This window comes from Sciurus vulgaris, assembly GCF_902686455.1.
Source record: "Sciurus vulgaris genome assembly, contig: HiC_scaffold_238_arrow_ctg1, whole genome shotgun sequence".
In the NCBI taxonomy this organism is placed as follows: Eukaryota; Metazoa; Chordata; class Mammalia; order Rodentia; family Sciuridae; genus Sciurus; species Sciurus vulgaris.
This window is the reverse complement of record NW_027632819.1, coordinates 4,478,593-4,501,216: the sequence shown is the minus strand read 5'-3', so window position 1 is coordinate 4,501,216 and position 22,624 is coordinate 4,478,593. Positions and strand designations below refer to the sequence as shown.

At 39.3% G+C, this 22,624-nt stretch overlaps 1 long non-coding RNA gene and 1 pseudogene across 2 annotated transcripts in view; both read right to left on the bottom strand.

Annotated features, from left to right (window-relative positions):
* Window positions 1–22,624, bottom strand: part of LOC306652477 (flavin-containing monooxygenase 5-like) — a 518,541-nt pseudogene that overhangs the window by 221,144 nt on the left and 274,773 nt on the right. The window lies entirely within an intron of this gene.
* Window positions 2,655–5,765, bottom strand: LOC306652486. Its single transcript, XR_013761405.1, has 3 exons — window positions 5,458–5,765; window positions 3,506–3,662; window positions 2,655–3,053 (listed from the first exon to the last, which is right to left on the bottom strand). It is a non-coding gene; the product is annotated as an uncharacterized lncRNA (long non-coding RNA).

The window sequence follows — 22,624 nt, the reverse complement described above, 5'->3', positions numbered from 1 at the left end:
ACCCTCATGCAAAAAAAAAAAAAAAAAATACATGAAGTTTTGACTCCTCAATCCACCACACAGTCTGGGAAGGTGATGGAATGCTGCCATATATGTGCTTATGTAGAACTTCAAGTAGGGGCTGCAGATACACTGCAGGGATAGGACAGGACTCCCACTGTCTACTGCTGACATACGCCCCACTTGACTCACCAGTGGGGAATTCAGAGCTGACCTGCCTCAGAGGAACACCCAGGCCTGCAGATACTAGAGATTACCATATACATGGTAGTACAAAATTGCAGATCCCAAAATAGTCACTGCAGTCAATTTCAAGCAGCCTCACCCCATCTCAGGATGTCACTGCACACTAATCATTTACTGGCTTTTTGCAGGTCTCAGTGTTCTCCCCATAGATCTTCCTGCACCTGTACAGCAGAGCAAACCAGGTCCCCTGAAAATGAAAGAGGGAGCCTAGACATGGATACCAACACTGGCAGGCTCCAGAGACAAAAGTCATACCAGATGGCTAAGCCTGCTTCTCTTCACTGACTGTGTGCTGTATTGGACAATGCTTACCTAAAAGCTTCTGAATAGATAGGGTTTTTATGTCTTCACATGCTCAGACTGAGTCTAGTGAGTCTTCTGAGTGATAGGAGGTGACATCAAATTTATAAATGAATAAAGTCACAATGGCAGGTTCTTGAATGCAGCTTTTTTTTTTTTCCTGTTGAGATACTAGGAATTGAAATCCAGATCCTCAGACTGCAGCTAACTGAAATAAGAGTTTCCTTGGAGAAGTGGAATCCAGCCAAATTAGGAGGATTGTGCATTTTACCTTGCATAAGACCTTTTCAATTTGTGGATTATATATGTCTGTATATGATTCATGGATGGAAACAACTGACTACACTGTAAAATTTTATTTAACTTCCCTGCTTTCTTGTGATGAAACAGATTGAACATTGAACTGGGACGGAACCCCCTATGGCAGAATTATCCAATGATAATAATATGCAAGGTGCAAGGGTAATTAAATTTTTCTAGTATTTACATAAAAAATAAATAGAAATTGATTTTAATAACCTAACAATATGTCCAATATGGGAATATTAACATTATGTGACCAAAATATATTACTAGTGAAATACATGAATTGTTGGAAAAGCACTCTCAAAACTATGTCAAGCCTCCAGAATATCTCAGTTCACAGGACCATATTCCAACTTTGAGAGCTATGCTTCCCCTTAACCTCAGGGAGATAAAGGTCCTGACCACTGCTTTTTATGCTAGAAGTGAGGGATAAAAGTCCTTACCAATATTTCTTCTTAAGCCCAAAAAACAGAAGTGACCCTGCTCTGAGTGAGAGCAGGGAGCTTTAATCAGAAAATTTCCAAAAGTAGACTTTTTTTCCACAAAATGCTGGCCAGAGTCCATTCAATTCAGTTATCAGCAAACAAAACAAGATGAAGTTTCAGAAGTTGGGGGTCTATGTTATCATATCTACACCTTTGAATCTATAATTTAAATGCACTAAAGATAAACTTTTTATTTTGCAATTTGGTCTTAGACCTAATGGCTAGTCTATAACATTTTTTTCCTCCTAAGATCAATATCCCTCAACCAATAAGCAAATGGGCTTGGAATCAAGATGAATTGTGTTTCCAGGTATGGTGGCACACACCTGAACTCCGAGCAGCTCAAAAGGATGAGGTAGGAGGGTTGTGAGTTCAAAGCCAGCCTCAGCAACTAAGCAAGACCTCTTCTCTAAATAAAATATAAAAAAATTGCTGGGGATATGGCTCAGTGGGTTCAATTCCCAGTAACAAAAAAAAAAAAAAAAAAAATGGGGGTTGAATTTGAAACCCCAAATAACTTCCACTACACCACATGACATATTTTTCTTATTATTTTAGGATTTAGTGACACTTAGTCAAGAAAGCAGGATTTCTACTTGTGTGCCTGTTAAGTGTGTTTATACATACTACTATATAATATATCTTTTTTATGATTTATGTATTTGTGTAGAGTGTCTTTTGCTTACCATCTGATATCTGTTATGGAATAAACCATGGCTAGGATTCGATAGGATAAAGTCTACTTCTGGAAACGTTCTGGTTAAAGTTGTCTGCTCTCATTCAGGGCAGTGTCTTTCCTATTTTTTTGAACCTGAGAAGAAATATTGGTAAGAAATTGTAATCCTCTCCTGAAAGAAAAGAAGGCAGGAGACTTGCCTGCAGCTATGTCTGTATATATATAAACAAAACCTTTTCACATAGCTAACTGGTTATGAGATTTCCTATCTGGGACCAATGGAAATCCAGGTTCAGTTTATAACAAGGACATACATGATCCAGAAGTAATCTCGGGGCTGGGGAGATAGCTCAGTTGGTAGAGTGCTTGCCTTGTAAACACAAGGCCCTGGGTTCGATCCCCAGCACCCAAAAAAAATAAAAAATAAAAAAAGAAGTAATCTCAATGTTCCTTTATGAATCAGCAATTGATACAGGTTTCTATGTCATTTTCTAAACATAACTGAACATGGGTTATATAGGCATGAAACAGAACTATTTTATTGGGGCATAGAATAAAAGGAGGACAAGGAGAAACATGTTAGTTGCACCACTTTAAACCACTACAGAATTGGAATCTGGAATTCAGACAAGGAAGACTCAGTCTTTAAATTCAGGCATGTGCATGACATGGGTGCCTACAGTGAAAAGGTCATTACAAGATTTGAATGAAAATTCATGTGAGTGGCAGACAATGGATCAACAATTAGTATCTGCATGGTGTCTTCCAGGTTTTTTGTCCAGCGGGGGGCCACAGCACATACATATATTGGTAGCCTCCATAAAGCACATTATCCATCTTTATCTTTGAAAATTATTCCCATTGTAGAGATGAGAAAACACAGGTTTCTGGACATTAAATGGAAACTCAGCAGCACACAGATCTACCCAGAGACAGAACTATATGAAATCCCTTCAAAGCTTCTCAAAGAATGGTTAGTTCTTGATATGAGGATGTTGATCTGGAGAAATATTATTTTCTTCCCATTTTGAAGAGAGTGCCTAGAGAAGACATCACAGAAGCAACACAGATTTTTTTTCTTCTTTCATATTAATGAACTCTTCAGAAACAGATCTACCAACCCAGATTCTTTATGAGGGTAAATATTTGAAAACTACCAGGTACAAAAAAAGCACATAACAGACCCAGAGCCTGAGTATGACTTGGGAAAAAAGTGAATCTAAAAGGCATGTAATAAATTGAAAAAATATGTAACTACTTCTAAAAATAAATATTCTCTGGTTGCTATCTCCATGGCATGTAATTCAATAAATAAGAAACCATGTGTGAATATTTCTAGAATTTGCCAAATCTTATCCCATGTGATTTTGTATTAAACTCCAAAATCCAGACTGTAGAATGCATGATCCACTGTCAAAAACATTTTTTAAAAAAACCTCAAAGAAAGAGAAGTGGATGCTTTTGTGAATGTGTCATTCAACAATTTACTTACCAAATTATTTTGAGAAAATATATTCATTTTCCTACAGCCATGAGGAAGAGAGATTTCCCTTATTCATTTTTCCTATTAGAATTTTCAAAGATAATCCCTAGAATCCCATTTAAAATAATCTCCAAATATAAGACAAACAAGAAACCTATAATGTATACTCAAGGAAAGAAAAAGGCAAATCAATGTTTTTTTAATAATTAAAAATAGCACCATTATTCCCTGAAATCAAACTCTGTCTTTTATCTTTGAAACCAGAAACCACAAAAGAAAAGCAGGTAAGAGTCTTGAACAACCAATTCATGTAGAACATATGTAAGTGTTCAATGAGCATTAAAAAAAGAAAAAAATCAACACCTTTGAAATTAGAGAAATATAAAATAAAATCTCATCATAGACAAAACTAAATAGTAATTTTGAAGATATAATACTCGAAATCTCAAGAGGAGTTTAAACTATTATCTACTAGTGGAAACGTTTTTGCTATTGAAGATACATGATACTACTCACCACAGAAACATTGAAATTACAGCACATGTGAACATGATAACCAGTAAGAACACAAGAGAACTCATCCAAACACTGAAACACAGGCAGCCGGTTCAAGAGAATGTACATCTGGGAAGAGAGATATAGTAATTTTATAGTGGGGAAAATGGTCACTAGGGGTCAGTCACATTTTTGGCCATGGTATTTTCAGTTTAAGAGTGATATAAAACACCATATTTAAGTTTTATATAGGTGCAATATGCATATGATGTATTCACAAGTATACATGTTTAGAAAATAGGTAGAACTTATGAGAAAATAAAATTCATCAGAAGCACAAAATAACAATTACAATCCCATGTGTAGATGATAAATCTCATCAATATAAAGATGACAATTTTCCCCAAATTAATCTACAATACATTAATCAAAATCACCATGTACATATATGACTATATTACAGTGAATTCTACCTTTATGTGTATCTATATAGCAGTAATTTTTTAAAAACAATAAATAGAAGGAAGACAGGAAGGTAGATGGAGAAAGAAAAGGGAACAACGGGGCACTGAAGTGAAGAAAAGTATATTCCATGCCTGCATGATAATGTCAAAATGAACCCAAATATTAGGTATAACTATAATGCAATAATAAAAAAATCAAAATGAATTACTTTTAATGAAAGAACCAAAGCATACAGTTCTAAAGTTCACCACAAAGTTAAATATATATAAATTTAGCCAAAAAACTTTTCAATTATAAGAGCAAGAAAAGTCTCATCATTACCTGACATTCACAAATATTATGAAACTATACTATTGTGATAATCATCAAGGAATAACAATATAAACAAAATGCATAAATGAACCCATATGTATGTAAAAATTACATAGTTAATTGTAATAGAAAACCTAGGTAACTCAGACCACAAGGCCAATCTTAGCAACTGAGCTAGACACTTTCTCAAAATAAAAATTAAAAGTACCAGGGATATAGATCAGAGGTGAAGTATTCCACCGTTCAACCTTCAGTAACAACAACAAAAAAAAAATAGGATATTAAATAAAAAATTAAATGTAAACTAGCTCACTCAGGAAGAAGCAGAACAGACCATAGCTCGTGTCCGGGAAGATGCTGGGCTACAGGCACAATACTGCCAGGTAGGATTTGAGTCAGGGGCTGAGGGTCCCTTGCAGGAATAAGAAAGGCTGTGTGGGGTCTCTGCCACTGATATGCTCTGAGGGTCCCTTGCAGGAATAAGAAAGGCTGTGTGGGGTCTCTGCCACTGATATGCTCCCCATCTGGATGGCCAGTGGTACCCCCAGAAGAGGGCTCAGACCTAGACTTGAGAGACTGCCTGGAGTCATGTCCAACAGCTCCTGTTCCCGCCATAGCCAGTACCCAGTTCCAAGAGTCTCTCTCCCACAGCTTCCCTCCCCAGACTCATGATGCCACAGCACACTCACCATTTTCTGGTGCTCAAAAACCAGGCCTGCTCCCTGGGGATCTTCAGCACCCCCACAGCAGAGCAATCGGGGACTACAGAAAGTGAGAGTGAATCCTAGTGCCGAATGGCAGGAATGGCGGATGCAGGAGAAAAGAACCCCGCCAGATTGTGGAAGCCCGCCTCCTCCTTGCTGGCTGCACACAGGTTTGGACAGTTCTCACTTAGTGCTCCTGATTGGACAGGACTTCAGACCATGCCCCCAATCTTAGCACAGGGAACCTTCTTTTTGAGTGACAGGGAATAATGTCCAATCCAGGCATGAATAAGGCCAGAATGACAGGCTCTTGGTTGCACTTTTTTTTTTCTTTTGAGTTCTGGTAATTACACCCTAAAGCCACCAAACAGCAGGACATTTGCTTCACCTTGCATATAAGGTCATTTCAGTTTATGAATTATTTTTGTCTGTATATTTTTCATGAATGAAAATAATGTGATGACAATTACTATAAGATCTTATTTAACTTTTCTGCTCTCTGGTCCTGTTAGAAGACAGATTGAACATTGAACTGGGAAGCAACCCCTACAGCAACAATGTCAACTGAAAACAACACATAAGGCACAAGGGTAATTTAAATATTTCTAGTATTCACATTAATAACATAAAAAAAAACAGTTGAAATTCAGCATATACAGAATGGTAACTCTAAGTGACTAATACACAGCACAGGACCTACTTGTATCAATATTACCCATGAAGCCCTTAGCCAATTGAGTCCTCTGAAAACATCCAATTGCAAAGATGAGAAAACACAGGCTTCAAGATATCAAATGGCTTCTCAGCAACATGTGTGAAAACTGAGAAGTGCCCAGGACAGAATTGTATGAAATTCCTTCTAATCTTTGCAAAGTCTGTTTTGCTCCTAATATAGGGACACTTAGAGAAATAAGTGTCTTCTCCATTTTAAAGAGAGAGCCTGAGGAAGATATCCCAGGAGATACTTTGACTTAAAAGACTATTTTTAATCTTTTTACATTGAGGGAAGCCTTCAGTAACAGAGCTATGACAACCCAGGTTCCTCACGACAAACGCTTGGAGACTGCAGCATGCAAGAAAGCCCAATACAGGGCTCAAAATCTGAGTATGACTCAGGGAAGAAAAAAATTAAAAAGATAACTACCACTTCTCAATTGGGAAATTGTGAGAAAATAATGGAACTGTGGAATTTCATTTTCCATATGGACAAGAGATTAACCAAGAAAAATAACTTTTTAAATGCCAACACCCACAGAATAATGGATGCAGAGAAACAGATAAAACCAGAGATTTCTTGTGGCAATGTGATTTCAGCAACCCTTCTGTGATGTGAAGTAATCTGAATGTAGCTGTTAAAATGTTACATGTGCATATCCCTTTACTCAATATTTTTTTTTCTTGGAGTCTATCTTCAGCAGGAGACAATTTTATGTTACCAGCTGAATTGTGTCCTCCCCCAAAATCTCATATATTGATATTCCAAATACCTAACACCTCAGATTAACTCTATTTAAATATATGGTTCTTAAAGATATGATTAATGTTAATCCAGTTAATAGGTGTAGAGTCTAACCTAATTAACTCTTTCTCCTTATAAAAAGCAGCAATAAGGACACAGAAAAGCAGAGAAAAATGCCATGCAAATATATAGAGAGAAGATGGCAATCTGCATGTCAAAGAGTGGGCCTCAAAGGAAGTTATTCCAGCAAGTATCTTGATATACAGAATAGGGAATTAGCACAAATAAATTTTAGTTTAACTCCATCTATGGCATCGTTATGCCATAGGATACAGCCCAATGATACTGACACAGTCCACTAGGACACATATATACTTTCCCTGCAGTATGGCTGACTGAATGTACAATTGACTCACATAATATTCCACCAGCATTGAAAGGCTGAAATGCTGCTATAAATGACATTTCTTATGGAAAAAATTATGAAGGCATGTGAAGACACACTCCTCATCTGCTGGGGCTATAGAAATTTGTTTTATGGTATGGCACAGTCATGAAATCATGTAGACTACTTTTATCTCATCTGTTTGTGTAACCCTCACTCTTCTTTGTGTCAATAATTTCCTGGTGATAAAGTTGTTAGTGTTTAAGTCTTGTTAAAGAACTCAAGTTCAGTGTGGATGACCAGTACATGGGTACCTAGGACAAGTAGCAAAAACAAAACCAGTAGCTTGAGAAAAGAAATATTCATGCCCAGTAAACATTAAAAAAGATGTGAAAATATTTGCTCTTTTATTTCTACAATCTGGAGATTTACACCTCTTAAGTTGCTAGGGAGAGCAATACAGTCCAGATTTCTTTGAGAAATGGAATGTAGGTCATTCAAGTGGTAAATTCCTGGAACAGGGTTTAGGGGAGTTCCCATATATGGGTATTTGTCCTGGACTTCTCTTGGCCATCTCCAATTTATGCCTGTGGAGATCCTTTTCCAGAAAGTTCCTTTAACCTTAGATCAGAGGAATTATTGTTGGTTGTATAGTACACATGCTCATTCCCCAAGGAGACAGAATTAGCAAGTAACTCAAGGATGCTCTTCATGGAAATTGGAAAAGAGATTGTCTTACATGTGGGACAATAATCAATGTTGACCATTCTGACTGACTCCACAGGGGACAATCCTATTGAAAATTTTTATACAGAGATTGGGTATATATAAATATATGCATAGGCCTACATGCAGTAGTGACACTGGGTTACAGAATAAGGTCTATGGATAAATATTTGAGCAGAAAAACTAGCATCCAATACTAAAATATCCACCCTACCAGCCATGTCCAGTGGCACAAAATGAGAATTCTGCCACAATTTTAACATAGAATAATCTACTCCTGAAATTGCAGGTCCCCTGCAAATCCTGCCCACCCTGCACTCACAGAAGGGGAAGGTCAAAGTACCTCTCACATGTGATCATAGAAGAGGACTTGCCTGGATTGGACTTCTTTGGGCTGCCCTATTTTACCTGTGGGTGGCTCTAGATAAGTGGCCATAATGGTCTGGTGTAAAGACTGAGTCAAAATCTGATTTTTTGTTCCTAGAACCTTAAAGTTATGGAGAAATCAAGAAAACGTCGAGCTCTTTTGCCCAATTGCCTTCACCATATTAACTGAATAAGAGACTGTCTCTAGAATATGTGAGCCTGGTTAACAGAGTTCTAAGTTCTTTTGGGATCTAATGCTAAGAAATTGAGGTCTCTTTTTTAAATTTTAATTACCTGGGACTCTTGGTATAATAAGAACTTTCCAAAGTGTCTTTTGGGGTACTAACTTGGCATCTGCTCATCTATGCAAACTTATACAGATGACCTTTCAACCCATTGGGAAGTTGTCAGTGCATCACTTCCCACTTTGGTGGAGGCTCACAGCAGACTGGGCAGGTGCCCTCTAGAAGACTCAGGTGTGGATGGTAAATATTAGAACTTGATTTTTCTCCAACTGAGTTTAATCTATATCTTGAACCTGCATTCTGGTTGAAGGCAGAAAACAGCGATCGGCAAAGAAGAGATAGAGAGCACAAATTCTAAAACCGAGCTCGCTTGTGGGCCATTTTTTGAAAGAAATACCTGTGGTGGCCACATGATGGCAGGCTTAAACAAACCAAGGCCAACCTCATGCTCTTTCAGGTTTTCTACCAATCACCTGGATCCCAGGCAGTGGGTGCTCCCCTGCCTTCCTACAAAAACCAGAAGCCCTGACCTGATGTACATCCTTCTTTCAGCTGTAAACTGCATTTTACAAGGGGGAAAAAGAACAGCATCACAAACTCTTTATCCTTGCTTTCTTGTCTTGGTGCATACAGAGATAATCTGTTTCAAGAGGGAGGTTCATTTGCTCCCCAAATTTCAGTGGTGCAAAAAAGTCACATAATAAAGAGAAACGTTATTTTTAAGAGGGGCTCAGCCACATCAATGTTCATAGCTGCTCAATTAACAATAGCCAGATTGTGGAACCAACCTAGATGTCCTTCAATTGATGAATGGATAAAGAAACTGTGGTATATATATATGGTATATATATACAATGGAATATTACTCAGCCATAAAGAATGATAAAATTATGGCATTTGCAGGCAAATGGATGAAATTGGAGAATATCATGCTAAGTGAGATAAGCCAATCTCAAAAAACCGAAGGATGAATGATCTTGCTGATAAGCGGATGAGGACACATAATGGGAGGTGGGAAGGGTTAGTGTTAGGGTTAGGGTTAGGTTTAGGTTTAGGGTTAGGGAGGGTGGCAAGAATGGAGGAAGGAAGGACTGTATACAGGGAAAAGAGGGGTGGGAGGGTGGGGGGAAGGGAAAAATAACAAAATGAATCAAACATTACCTTATGTATATTTATGATTACACAGATGGTATGCCTCTACTCCATTTACAAACAGAGAAACAACACGTATCCCATTTGTTTGCAATTAAAAAAAAAAGAGGGTCTCAGGGATCTCTGTTTTAGGAAAAAATATTTGGCTTTCATTGTTAGTCTGGAAAAGTTGATTCTAAAGTTGATTCTAGATTTTCCTCATTTTGTAAATAACCCCATAGACTTGCCAATAAATAAATAAAGCCTCTCACTAATTCACTAAAAGGTGCACTACTTTTCTTTGCCCTAGTTTGATGTGAGAGATTTTGAGACTCCCTGTTCCCTGGGATCTCTTCACCCATGAATGAGTATAACTGGGGGTGGATTCCTTTCTGCTCCTCTGTACAGCACTCTGAACCTCTACTTTTCTCTCAGTTTCTAATACTGTTGGCAGCCTCCACCAGTGCAGAGATTCAGAAAATAATGGAATGTACTTAAGACATTTAATCAACAAGCTATGATGCATCACTTTTGTCCCATGTTCCTTTTTTACTTTTACTTCTCAGTAACAGTATCAAATGTATTTGGGGGACCACTTTTGCTCCATTTATAAAGTGTTAACAATGTTTCTCTTGAAGGATCAGCTGGGAAGCTTAAGGAACACCCAGGATTCCAGGGATATCCATTCTTTCCCATAATGATGAGAAAAATAAGTGAGATGAGAAGAGGGATGGGAGCAGGGGACAGGACAGGAAATGCAATGAGTTCAGGCCAGGAGTCTTACCTTCCTCCATCATGTGCAGACTAACTGGAGCCAGGTCTGGTCAACAGGTCTTGATGAGAGGAGTGGGTGTTTTCCTATCTAAGGCCATTTTGCCATTTCCCTAAAGGCCATTTTCATAACTAAATCAAGCTTATACTGGTAACAAATGTGCCCAAGATTCTCCTAGTCATGGCATGCCATGTGCCTCTGGTACTCACAACCTCAGTTTAGTACACACTTGGCTTATCAAATTTTAATTAAGTCAGCCATTCCTTCTTGACACATTGGGCCAGGTACTGTGCTGAAGGGTGACAGAGAATCTCTGGTATGGCAGATATGTTGCAAACTCTCATAGGATTTTCTGCCAGTGCAAGTAGAAGCTCCAAGAAGAAACAAAAACATTCAGGGTTCCAGGGATTTTTTCTTCTTCTAGTATTAATAAGCAGCATGTCAACATATGGGCTTTAACTGTGCTAATGAAGGAACTCCCTTGTGGGTTCCTGCTAGGGGACCAGGCAGCAGGAATAGAGACAAAGTGAATTGTCACAGTGATTGATGGCATGAACTGACAACCTCGAGTTCCCTTACAATTCTTCAGGAACACTGAGATAGAAAGTGTTCATATGTGAATATTCACCCTGCATTGTAAATTTTCTGAGGTGAGTGTCAAGGCTCAATGCCCATGCAACATTGACACACTTAGTCCTATATGAATGTCAACTTCAAGACTAAATATTTAGGTTTAAAAATAACCTAAAATGACTTGGATTCTGCAAAATTCTGTGTGATCCTTCTTGGCATGGAACCTCCCATGAGGCAGAATAGGCTAGGATGAGTTCCTGGTCAGAGTTCCAAATAACAACTGTGTAGGGCAAGCAGAGCCTTGTAGGGTGTCCCAGGTGGCTCTGAGGCTCTGAGTTGGGAAAAGGACTGTAATGGGGTCATATCCTTCTATATTTCTACAAACTACTTCAGAAGTTCACTAGCACCACTAGAGTTTTATATACTTCAAGACCTAGAAGTACAGCATCAGATAGCACTGTAGTAATCTCACCATAACTGCAATTTATTTTTTATACTTGAGCATTATCTTAATGATAATTGTTTTTTTAAATATTTTAGATGTATCTATTTTATTTGTTTATTTTTATGCAGTGCTGAGGATCAAATCCAGTGTTTCAAATGTGCCAGACAAGTGCTCCATCACTGAAGTACAGTCCCAGCCCCATTCACATTTTTAAAACATCATTCTTAAGACTGAATAAGAGCTTGTAGAGCAGCTATACCCTGATTGATCCAGCCAGATTGCCCTTTTTGTATATTTAGTTTCCTCCCATATTTTAGTTATTATAAAAATAATCTGTAAAATAGAAACTTCCTACCCAAAACAGTAAAACCAAAGAATTAGGGTAGAGGAAGCATTTTTGGTTGAGGGAAGGTTTCTTTTCTCTCCCATCACTTCCCACGAAGAGTAGCCTTCTTTGGAATTCTGTTCCCTTGGCACAAGCTCTTTCCTTGAATTGTTTAGACCTATGACCACTTTGCCCCTTTGTGTTTTGCACACCTTCTCAGCTCTCCTTTTGGTAGAGTTGTGCTGAATCTGAGTATTTGGGAAGCAGTGTCTTCTCCTGTTCATACCCCACCCACCAGCACTGTGAGAGGAGATAGAAGTGGCCAGACTGAAGTTCAGTTGTAGAAAAGTGCGGAGTGCAAGGAAGATTTCAGGTATACCTGGAAAACAAGTATGCATGTGGCAGAGGTTTTGGTGTGTTTTGGTGTGACCAAGTAGCTGTAATTCTCCTGTAGTCTGAAGACTCTGCCTCAGATGCGGATGATTTTGAGTCATGCACATATGACCAGTATTTGACTTAGTAATTTTATGGGGTTTTGAAGTTAATTTTTATTTGAGGCAAGTGGTACTCATTTTGATTGACAATTGCCATAGACATTTGGAGTTTTAAATACAGTTTTGTAAGTATAACAGACAAATTGACTTAGGAAAATAAGTAAACAAAAAATAATAAAAGTGGCAAAATTGCAAAGGTGACATGAAAGTAAATATATGGGGAAAACTTTAAAAGACATGAGCAGAAAGGAAAACTCCCAAACCCAACAACAAACTGACCAAGGCCGGGCCTCTGTGAGGCGCTGTCAGGGAGTCTTCATTCTTCCTGCTTTCCCTTTCTTGCTCTGGTCTATGATAATTTCTCCCTGTGGAAGACTAGTAGTGAGCTGGGAGGCCAAAATTGAATCAAAACATCCCTTTGGAGGCTAGATTTAACTTCATATTCTGACTCTACCACTTTCAAGGCCAGTGGTTTTGCAGAGGGCCCTCATCTTCTCATCTATAAAGCGGGGTTGTCCTGGTACCTGGACTCTTGGACAGTGACATGAGCTGACATGAACAGTTGTTTCCCAGCTCTATGGTATAGACCGCTGTTCCTCTGCATGTCAAAGGGGAGTCTGCTCAGAGAGTGTATCTCTTTTCTCTTCTCCATAATCAGCTACTGATTTTCCTGAAATTCCCCTCTGCATGGGGCAGGTGATCAGGCCTAAGAAGTCAGCATGGAAGTCTCCTGAACAAAGAGGCACTGAGTCTGCCAAGTTGGTTTGAGGTAGATTGTTTCAGAGGCCCAAAAATGACTGGTTGGAATGGAACATAAAAAACTTACTGCCATCTTATGGCTAAAGGGGGAAAAAAAAGAATGGGACCTAAGAAATGAAAAGACAGTGTATCACTGAAACCAGCTGTGCCTGCAATCAGAACTTCACCCAGAGTTTTTACTTGTAACAGAAAAGCACTCCCTTTGCTGATGTTAGTTTGAGTTGGTTTTCTGTCACTTGAAACCTAGATTATTGATTGACCTATTCATTATCTCAATTCCTTTTTTTTTTTTTTTTTTCAGTGCTGGAGATTGAACCCAGGGCCTTGTGCTTGTGAGGCAAGCACTCTACCAACTGAGCTATATCCCCAGCCCTCAATTCCCTTTCTTTCATAGTAATGGAGGGACAAGAGAATGGAAACAAGGAACAACAAAAGATTAAGTCTCAAAAACATCAAAGACTCAATTAATAAATGGACAAATAAACTAAACAAATACTTCAAAAACAAAAGAAATACAAATAGACAACAAATATACCCCCAAAAATGTTCAACATCATTACTAATTAGGAAAAAGTCTATCAAAACTACACTGAAATTTCACTTCCCACAATCAGAATGACAATCATCGAGGATCCAAGATGGCAGACTAGAGGGAGGCTGTGTTCCTTATTGCTTCATAACTCCTGTTTCAAGCAGAGGATATCTGTTTCTTGGTGAGGCAGTTTTTGCTGCTTATCAATTCCCTGGTGTTCACCCCATTTGACTGCTGTGATAACCCGCAGTCTGCCAGCATATCGATGCCTTTTTTGAGTGCAGATTTCTCACTGTCAGGCGCCTATCATCTGCCATTTGCCTGCCTCTGGCCAGTCCATCACCTGCCTTACACCTATCCATCACCCAACGCACAAGGTTCAACCCCTCCCCCTGATCGTCCAACAACAGTCAGCAAACTGATCGCCGACCTCCAGTGGAACACCAGCTGCTTGCTGTTGCCTTGAAGTTCTCTGTCACAGTACCTGCAGGTTTGATTACACCTGGCTGCCACCATTTTGAGACAACAGCCAGGCCCTGTAGGACCCCTGGCTAGACTGACTGAGCCCTGTTTCCAGGATCCCTCAGCCTGACCGATCACTCCCTGCCTCTGGGGCCCTCACATCGACTGACTGCTCCCTGCTGCCAGGACCCCCAGACCAACTGACTGTGCCCTCTCACCGGGACCCCAGATGGACTGATTGCACCCGGCCTCCAGGATCCCACAACCACACCAAACACACTGGACCTCCAGGACCCCTGCCTGACCAACTGCATTCCGCCTCCAGGACCTCCAGCTGACCACGTTCACCCCTGAGCTGCAGCTCCCCATTTGCCAACACATTTCAAAGCCAGAGCGGCCATCTTGGATAATCCTGGAAGCCATAGCTCTGATCTTTAGGTGGGGCAAATCCCATCCTGAGACACCTGCTGGAGGCTTGATGTTCATTGTCAGGTACCTCTCAACTGGGAGGTTTCATTACTATATGACTGTTATACTGTAGATTTTCTTTTTTCTCCTTATAGAAAAAATTTAAGTTTTTATTTCTTTACTTTTTTTACTCTTTTCCTTTTGTTCACCTGCTCCCTCAGAGTCTCTTTCTCCCTTTTTTGCATGCTAACATCCAATTTCTTTTGATTACACTCTCACCCTTTCGATTATCTAGAACTTCTGTATAATCTTTTCTTATTCCATTAACAGCCACTTTCTACATCCCTCTGCATCATCTTTGTCCTCCATTAGAAACTTCAGACCTTATTGCAAATCTGTTTGTTTTATTGAAGATAATATTTTAACTCATTCTGTTTATTATGACAATTTTGTTATTGTCCTCATAGGGGCTATTTGGTCTAGGATTGGATAGTCTCTGAATTGGGCACTGCTAATATTGATCTCCCGTTAAAGAAAGGGTTTTGGAAACCTGTAGGGCCACTATAAGCCTATAGGGGGAAATCTGCAATACCCCAGATCTGCACAGCTAGAAGGGAAGATACATGAACAACATGAAAAAACAAGGGAAGAAAATGATCCAAACAAATCTAGATTCTATATTAATAGAATCCAATGACAGTACATTAGAAGAAATGTCAGAAAAGGACTTCAGATTATCCATGATTAAGGTGATTCGAGAAGCAAAGGATGAGATAAGAGAGCAAATGCAGGCAATGAATGATAATACCAATAAGCTGAAAGAGCAACTGCAGGAAGCAAAAGATCATTTCAACAAAGAGATAGAGCTGCTCAAAAAAAAAAAAAAAAAAAAAAAAAAAAAACCAAATGGAAATCCTTGAAATGAGGGAAACAATAAACCAAATAAAAACTCAATAGAAAGCATCACCAAAAGTCTAGACCACTTGGAAGACAGAACCTCAGACAATGGATACAAAATATTTAATCTTGAAAATAAAGTTGCCCAAACAGAGAAGATGGGAAGAAATTATGAACAGAATCTCCAAGAACTATGGGACATCATGAAAAGACCAAATGTAAGAATTATTGAGATTGAGGAAGGCACAGAGATACAAACCAAAGAAATGAACAAACTTTTCAATGAAATAATATCAGAAAACTTCCCAAGCCTGAAGAATAAAATGGAAATCAAATACAAGAGACTTACAGAACACCAAATGCACAAAATCACAACAGATCCACACCAAGGCACATTATAATGAAAATGCCTAACATTCAAAATAAAGATAGGATTTTGAAGGCTGCGAGAGAAAAGAATCAGATTACATATAGGGGGAGACCAATATGGGCAGCCGGCTTCTCAACCCAGACTCTAAAAGTAGAAGGGCCTGGACTAACATATTTCAAGCTCTGAAAGAACATGGTTGACAACCAAGAATCCTATACCCAGCAAAACTAACCTTCAGATTGAAGATGAAATAAAATCTTTCCATGATAAACAAAAGTTAAAAGAATTTACCAATAGAAAGCCTGCACTACAGAATGTTCTCAACAAAATATTTCATGAGGAGGAAATTAAAAACAACAATGTAGTTCAGCAAAGGGAGGAACTACCTTAGAGAAAAACCACTCAAAGGAGAAACCAAGCCAACTTAAAAACCAGAATGACAATAATCATGAATACAAATAATAAATTCTGGATATGATGTGGAGAAAAATGAAGAATTTTTTGTTAGTGGAACTGTGAATTAATACAACCACTATGGAAATAAGTATGGAGGCTCCTCAAAAGACTAGGCATGGAATCACCATATGACCAAGTTATATCACTTCTCTGCATTTATCCTGAAGAATTAAAATCATTATACTATAGTGATACATATATACTCATGTTTATAGCTGCACAATTCACAAGAGCCAAACTACAGAAACATCCTAGGCATCCATCAATGGATGAAAAGCTAAAGAAAATGTGGCATATATATATATATATGAAACAGAATTTAATTCAGACATAAAAAAAGTAAAATTTTGTCATTTGGAGGAAAAATGGATAAAACTAGAGGCCACCATGCTAAGTGAAAGTAGTCAAAATTAAAGGATTAAGGGTCATATGTCATATGAGAGGATAAGGCTAGAGAGAATAAAGAAAAACAAAGCTGTAGATGAATCTCCTAAAAATCCATGGAAAGATCAGTAGAAGAAAAGGACAGTGGGTGGCTGTTGGGGAGAGAGGAAGCAAGTACTGAGGAGTGATATTGGCCAAATTATATGGTTATATTGTGTGCATGTTCAAATATGTAACAACAAATCTCAGCATTTTGTACAGCTATAATGCACTAATAAAAATGTGGAGAATAAAAGATTAAGTCCAGCTGAACATGGTGGCACGTGCTGTAATCCCTGTGTATTAGGAGGTTGAGGCAGGAGGATTGTGAGTTCAAAGCCAGCCTCAGCAAAAACGATGTTCTCAAAAAAAAAAAAAAAAATAGCAATGTTCTCAGCAACTCAGTGAGACCCTGTCTTTAATTAAAATACAAAAGTAAATAAATAAATAGACTGGAGATGTGCTTAGTGATCGAGTGCACCTAAGTTCAATTCCTGCTACCCTCCTCCCAAAAAATTATTAAGTCTATAGAGTCCTTGAAAATGACCTAATTCTCCCCATCTGTTAGACCATGACTTTGAAAGTTCTAGAGAGTTATTTCTGCCTTCATTGGCCTCTCCCTATGAAAATAAAGTTAAAAGTTACATTTTGCTACTGGACTAGAGTGAATTAAATATAATTTAGGACAGATTGTACTATTCATTTTTCTTTGTATTCAAAAATAAAACAATTCCACTTAAGGTTGGCACTGTGTTTTTTTTTCTAATGGATAAGTCAACTCTGAAAGTTCTTGCTTTTTTTCTGTATTATATATACATACTTGTCAGTAGTCATACATTAATCAAAATGCTAGTACAGACAAATCATTTTTTACTAGATCCACAATACATACTAAGAACCACATCAACTGAGGCACATATCTTTAGTTAATAGAACTGGTATAGCCATGTTGTGGATTCCAGTTACTAGGGTGTCAGAGCAAGGTTCACTTCTGATTGAATAAAAGTACATGCAGTTTGATTAGGCTAAACAGGATGGGACAGAAGCTTAGAGCATTGCTCACTTTTGATTGGATAACTGCACAGTGGTCTTATTGGATTAAGCATCTACCAGAGCCTCATGCACTGGAGACTTCTGACTGAAAATGATCCTCTCATTTCATTCCTGCTTGTACTACACGGAGGCTTCTCATTTGTGTTGGTAAATCTCTAGGATAAAATTCCTCACCTGCAAATATTTATGTAAAAGTGGTGGAAATGGAAATTTGTCTATCTTGTGGAGACATCTAAAACCTGGACTGTGGATATGACCATTCTGGCCTCATTGACCATTTGAATGCTGCAGCAAGGACCAAGTGCCTTTGCTGCTCAGGAACCAGGTCCAACTTTTTCTCCCAGTGGATCCACCCTCTAGAGCATGAGGAAGAGAAAGACAGTCCTGGTGTTCAGATCCATCTTACACTTTCTCCCATTTACTTTTTCCTGAAAGAACTGGAGACAGAGGCTCTAGAAATCTTGAGTGTAAGTGGAGCAAAATCAGTGCAGAATATGAGAACTTTTCAAATGTTTAGTGATAAAGGGTTGGTGACTTCTAGGAAACTGAGGCAGATAAAGACCCTCCCCCTTCAAATCCATATTTTGTATTCAAGTAAGAAATATCTCATACATGTATCTCAGACTAACAAGCATGTGTTTATTGAAGGAATAGGACAAGGAAAAGGGGACAATCTCAAGGAAGAGAGTGAGTCCTCCCAGAAAGGAGAGTGCCTCCTCTGCACTCTACTTTTATTAGTGTCCCAGAGACATTTCCAGATAGTCCCACCCAGGTCTCCCTCTTAAATTTTGACTGACAGCTGGATGATTTCTGACTGTCAAGTCTCCAATGCCATAACAACTCTAAGTCCCTTTGACCCATGCTGACCAGTTCTCATTGAATTCTTTACTATAAATTCTTAGAGATTTTAGAATTAGGAGGAATTGTCTTTATCTCCCTGAGTTTCAAGATCTGGTCTGTGGAAAGGGTCACAAAAGTTTCCCTCTTTAGGGTAACTTGGGTTCTTATTATCAATATTATTTCAGGCCTGTTTTTTTTTTTTTTTTTCTCCTGCTGATAGCATGTATTTTGCTGACAAATGGGACATAGACTGTCCACTGAGACCAGGCAGAGATGTGAGTAATTTGCTTCTTGGAACAGAAAGCATGTAGAGGTCAGCACATCGAACCCACTTTATAGAATTTTACCCTTAACCTCATGTTCACCTCACACACATCCTTCTGTCCCCTATCATTTAGAACGATGCAATCCAGTTGAAGTTATATTATGGTTGAGCATGGGCTGTCTTTACATGAACCCCACACTTACAGTCCAACATCAGTTTCACCAGAGAACTTGAGAGTAATGCAGATTCTCAAGCCAAACCCCAAATTTACGGTTTCAGACTCAGGGTGTCTTGGGAATTCTAATTTTCACAATCCCTGCAGGTGCACACCTGCGGAGGACTACCTATGTCCTGTTTTGGTCTCTTCTCCTAGAATACAATCTTTATCAAACTTTGAAAAAAGCCTTTTTATGATGGCCTCACTGACTGACATTCCAGGCAGACAGGTATCCAGGATTGGCCAGTTACAATCCAGCTAGAAAGACCCTGAGATTCAAGGGATTGGGCACCCAGTTCCCTTTTGCCCAGGAATTCAAGGAATTCTGTGGCAGTGTCCACTTTGAGAAACTCAACCATACCCAAACCTAATAGTCAAAATCTTGTAAACATTTTAATATTCAATTATTTTCTGAGAGTGGAAGCAATAACCAATATGTTGTTTAAGATGCTCTGAAAGCCAAGTCTCTGCACTGTGATCATGACTGGCAGCACGTTTGGGACCACATTTTTTCTTCTATGGAAGATCTTGGGTTATAGAGAGCAGATCCCCACCATTGTTCCCTGCGACCACTAGGTGGCAGGGATACACTTTTCTACCAGCACAGAGGGGCTCTTCGCAGCCAGTCTCCTGGCTTCTCTGGGTCGCATCAGAAATGCTAAAGTGTCAGTGTTACTATGGTGTCAAGGAAGTGATATGTAGCCATGGCATTGACTAGAGGGAGCAATGGACATGGTACTGTAGAAGAAAAAAATTTTTAGAATTGTACAAGTCCTCATTCTCTTGCAGAGCAAGATGACCATTTTTTCACAGCCTAGAGTCCTGGGGGCTGTCAGAGGTCTGATCACTGGCCTTAATACCCTTAAGACAAGGGCTCATAACATAGCAACAGGGTATTTTCTTCTCATAGAAAGTCTAATCTGATTGTAAAGATACCCAGAAAAGAAAAAGACCTTTCTTTTTTTGTACTTGAATTGTTCACTGGGAAGGTAAGTGAAAAAGCAGGAGGAGAACTAGTATTTAAACCTTGGATATAAGTAAGGATCTTTTCCTTACTAGAGAGAGCTTTTGTCTGCTTTTGAGCTTGTTCTGTGACCCAAGTTTGCAGCCGTGACAGTAGAGTGTGCGGAACAGGAATAATGTTTGCACAGTTTCTGTTTCTCAAGTGTAGAAGCCTTCCTTCCATTGCACTTCTGGCAGCCCAACCTGTTCTCCAACATTAAGATAATGAGTGCCTAAAATAGAAAATGGAAAGAACAGAACCAGGTGCAGCCCTCATTACCTAGGTGCAGCCTTGGATGTAATTGCCCTGGCTCTTTCAAGAAACTTTGCAGGTTTGACATTTTTGCAAGTTTAACTTGGGTTTGTTTTAATGTGGTATGGTAAGACTCAGAAACAGATTGAATATGCACAGACCTCTACAGTTGCCTAAAATAGTTGTAAAGGGCCATGCGGGAGGCACCAGGATTGGTCAGGAGACAGAGGGTATGGAAGGTAAAGGAGAACATGGGAATGGGACTTTATTGTATTTGTGCAGAAAGAAAAGTTGGAGCAGCATAAGAAGTTTTAGGATTAGATTGTTTCAGTAATTTCAGTAGGCTCTAGGGGCAAGGGCCCTTCCTGATTCTCTGGTACCTGGACCTGGTGTGATTAGGGCAGACAGTGGCCTAGGAGGTTATGAGTCCAAAGGGGAGGGTATTGGTGGTATGGGAACTTGATTTGTTAGTTTGGGTAAAGCGAACATACTGGGGAGATAGCTGACTATTCTAGGAATTGCTATCCCCCAGATGGCATGCTGTGGGTACTGTGGTACATGCCAGTAATCCAAGTGACTCAAGGGATTAAAGCAGGAGGATTGCAAATTTAAAGACAGCCTGGGCAATTTAATGAGCTCCTGTCTTGAAATATAATTTGAAATGGGCTAGAGATCTGCTTCAGTTGTAGATAAGTTGGAGAATGCTCCTGGGTTCAATTCCAATACTCACTCCCAAACACACACACACACACACACACACACACACACACACACACACACACACAAACAGCATAGGAGAACATGTCCTTAAGGTTCAGTAAAGCCCCAATGTCAAAGAAACAGACTACCAACTGTAAAATCATGGTTAACATAACCAAAATCCATTCCAAGAAATGAAGAAAAGTATAATCCTTCAGATGTTCTAGAAAGTCTGCTCTCTGGTCCATCCAGGCCAGGACCTGTGTTTATCATCTTCTAGATTACACACTTCATGGACACTAAGCAGACTTCTGAGTGACTGCACAGCAGAACTCCTTGTTTTAATGGAGAATCTTCAGGTAAGACAAAAATTTTGGCCAGCAGAGCAGACAGTGCAGATGCCCCTCAACAGACTGTCATTTGATCCTCAAACACTAATGAGCAGATATCTGCCTGGAGCAGGCTCAGCAAGCCTGGAACAACAGAAGACTTCTCAGATAGAGAGAAGAGGGCAGTGGGCTGTCTTTGCATGACATTGTGTCTCACTGGAGCTTATATTCTGATAGCAACATGGAAGGGGAAGTGAAGCGCTGCACAGACTACTCTGGAATGCATGGTATCAGAAGTCAACAGGGTTTTCTTGCAGTTGACTTAAGGCCTTCCCAGACCACCAGTTCCAGCATGGGGCAGTGGATTTTAATGCCCTGCATGTTAGTTTGTGTGTTTGTGTGTTTATGCATGCCCTGTGCATGCAGCTCAAGTTCTTAATGACTCATTTTGCATGCTTGGGATATACAAGGAGGAAATACTACTTTCTCAATTGGGAATTACTATCTAGGAGTATTCTTGCCTGACATTCAAGGAGAGGCATCTGGTTCAACATCAACAATGGGGCTCTGACTGGAAAATTTTGGGAAGGATGAAAAAACTTTCTGACAGAGAGACTGTAGCACAAGAATCAGGCCCAAATTAGTAATTCCCCTGCCTCCATGATTGAAGTTTCTCCTGAGAATAGGCTGTGTGTCTCCCTCTTCCCCTTTTCTTTCTTTTCTCCCTTCTTTACTTACTAGGAGATAATCTCTGTGTTTGAAGCACTGGGGACAATATATGAACCAGAAAAGGCCAAGTGCCTTCCTGCATAGCATTTATGATCTAGACCAGGATTCTTAAACCTCAGCAGGATTTAGGTGCTTCTTTGTGATGAAGGACTTCCTTGTGCATGATGATGTGTTTAGTAGTAACTCTGGTCTTTACCTACTAGATTTCCTAATACTGGACCCTGAAAATTTGGACAATCAAAATATCTTTAGCCAGAACCAATGTCCCCTGGGTTTGACAATTGCCCTGGCTGATAACTGCTGACCAGTGTGGCAAACAACTGAGTCCACATCTGCAGTAGTTTTCACAGATATGTCTGTGCCTACATGGGGTCTTCTCAGGGTCTGCTACTGCTCACAAAGTTCAAGGTAATGGGACTTACAGTGGGAGTTATTAAATTCCCATTGTGAGACAAGAATTGATGAGAGGTTATCAAATGAAATCTCACTCAAGAGAGGTTCTATCTTAATATCATTATGGGGTTATCATGGAGAAAT